This window comes from Notothenia coriiceps, unplaced genomic scaffold (genome assembly GCF_000735185.1).
Source record: "Notothenia coriiceps isolate Sejong01 unplaced genomic scaffold, NC01 NC01_scaffold00037244, whole genome shotgun sequence".
NCBI classification, from domain to species: Eukaryota; Metazoa; Chordata; class Actinopteri; order Perciformes; family Nototheniidae; genus Notothenia; species Notothenia coriiceps.
Window position 1 is genome coordinate 24,082,808 of NW_011369945.1, and position 2,684 is coordinate 24,085,491.

General features: G+C 40.4%; 1 long non-coding RNA gene across 1 annotated transcript in view; it reads right to left on the reverse strand.

Moving 5' to 3' along the window:
* Window positions 1–1,917: 1,917 nt before the first annotated feature.
* LOC104965036 (uncharacterized) overlaps window positions 1,918–2,684 on the reverse strand; it is a 25,363-nt gene continuing 24,596 nt past the window's right edge. Inside the window, exon 4 of the long non-coding RNA XR_800500.1 lies at window positions 1,918–1,980. This is a non-coding gene — a long non-coding RNA (uncharacterized lncRNA). The remainder of the gene's footprint in view (window positions 1,981–2,684) is intronic.

Here is a 2,684-nt window from a genome sequence, read left to right on the forward strand (position 1 = left end):
TACTACTACTACTACTACACACACACACACACACACACACACACACACACACACACACACACACACACACACACACACACACACACACACACACACTCAAACACACACACGCACACAGGCTGCGTCACGCCTCCACTGACAGAGGGACGTCTTGCCCACCTGTGGCTTCTGACTCCTGGAGCCAGCCATCTTCTCTGGCAGCCACCATTTCTCTCTCCTACCAACCATCCTCTGAAACTCATCTGGTTGTGAAATCATACATTTTTACAACTTGCTGTTCCAACTTTTTTTTTTTTTTTTTTTAAGGAAAGAAGGACTTTTGTTAAGAAGAAGATTCAGAAGTTCAAGAGAAGTAAGGGGCGAGAAGAAGAGCGATTCCCAAAGGAGCCTCGGAGAACTTCAGAGTGGTAAGACATCGGCCATTTTGAATTTCAATACTCTCTTGAGTTGAAAGTGTTTAGAAAAGATATTAAAATGGGTAAAATAAAAACGCTTATTCAACACTTACGAAGAAAGTTAAAAGTTGGGATGATAAAAGTAGTGGAAATGAGGACAATCACTTGAAAAGTACAGGGATCAATGTCCATGTGTTTCATTTTTATTGGGTGATAATATAAAATGCATAATGTGAGCCGTAGCAACAGATCAGTGCTGAGAAGTGGTCGGCTGCTGGGGTGCTAAATAAATGATACTGGTCTCCCCATATTCCCTCTTTTTGTCTTGCTTTGCGCCTCCATCTGTTGGTTGTTGGACACTGAAGCAACCATATGCTCTGTATGTATTAATCATCCAGCCTGATCCCTGTTAGTCTGATAAAACATGGATTTAGAACATTTCTCCAGAACAAGCCTTTGAGGGCTTCCCTGCCCCCTTAAAATAGTATTTATCTTTCTTTACATCTCTGCTATTCTTTAGACTTTACCAGCAGAATAATGCCATCACCTGTCACGTGCGATGTTAAGCTTTCTCCATCACACTTTTAGCAAATACCATATAACAGAATTTCATGATCTGATACACATTTTACATTTTATAAAAGTTTAGTTGAAGAGTTTCTCTTTATGATCGTCTAGGATGGCATCTAGTTATTATTTGGCAGCGTATTTTCCCTCTTTGAGATTGATGTATTTTATGCATGTTCCTTATTCAATTAAAACATAATAATAATACAAATGCAAAAGAGGTTGAAGACACGACCTGGGCAGTTATCCCTCAGCTGAGATTTAGTTACGACTTGAATTCGTGTCTGTGTTTTTATTTTCTTCTCAATATCTTCTTCATTATTCAGTGATTAGTGTTTTGTCTCCAAGCCTGTATCTGTTCAGATGAGTTTTCCCTCATTAGATTGTGTGTGTGTGTGTGTGTGTGTGTGTGTGTGTGTGTGTGTGTGTGTGTGTGTGTGTGTGTGTGTGTGTGTGTGTGTGTGTACACAAAAGAAAGATATACCTGAATACAAATACATGAATGAATATACCTTTAGATTAAAGGACAAATCAGATGCTCATCAAACCCTTTAGAAGATCCTAACAAAGATTGTTTCAGATGTTTTCACATGCTAACCTTTTATTTGTGAACCTTTTGGTCAGGGTGTCGCAAATCGACGGTTATCGTCTAGACAGGACCATGTCTATGGCCCCTTGGTTCCTACTGAACATATTCATTTATAAATATAAGCTTACAAACATAGGGCTCTATTTTCCTGCAGGCGCAAAGAAGCACTTGGGTGCAAGCAGATTTCATGCACTTTTCTTTCGTAGAATGTATCTTTAGCATCAGTAATTTACTGTTGCTGAACTAATGGGCTGACAAATAATCTCAGACCAACCATTCTACAAAATGATTTGATGATTCTGTAGAATATTTGAATAGATACACTGTAGCTCACAATCCTGACTGCCTGTTCTTCTCTCTGTCTCCCAGACTCGTGTTACGTCGGTGCATCATAACGGAGGAGCAGAGGCTAACGGGAAGAAGGTACAGCTCACAGACAGGATATAGAAATAATTTACTGCTGGTGGGCCGCCATCTTCGGCTCTGTTGAGATTGTTATGTTTTACAGTCAGATTGAATTTCAGTCGTTCAATTTAAAAAAGGCAATTCCTGCTTATAACAACCTGGGCCTCACATCCTGCGACTTATTTTTTTACATAATGTACATCATTTGTAGCAGTGCTATAAACACAGTACATAAAGCTTTATTGCAGCATTCTAATGTGTCTACTGTCAGGTATGTAGGGAGGTGTGTGGCGCAGTAGGTTGTGGGTATTTGTTCGGATCAGGGGGTCTCTCTCTAGGTCAGTGGTTCCCAACCTGTATGTTCTTCATACAGCGGGAATCCAAATGAATTAATCCTGAGTCCAATAACCATCAAAGTCACTCCAATAGTGCTCCTTAATTACGCTTTCATCCTCCTTTAACAAAATACTTCACATTCATCCAGTTTGTGACAGTAGTTGTAGCATTTTTGAGACTTTTAAACTTTAACTACCACTGTTGCCCCCCCCCCCCACACACACAAGGGGGGGGGGGCAACAGCGGTAATTAAAGTTTAAACTTTAAAAGACTCCCGCCGCTGGAAGTATAGGATTTGGTATGACTTTGTTCTTCATGGTTGGCTTTACTATGCCGATTAAGGACTGGGGGGCGCAACTCCTCTCAGTCCTGGTTTTAGTTCAGAGTGTCCT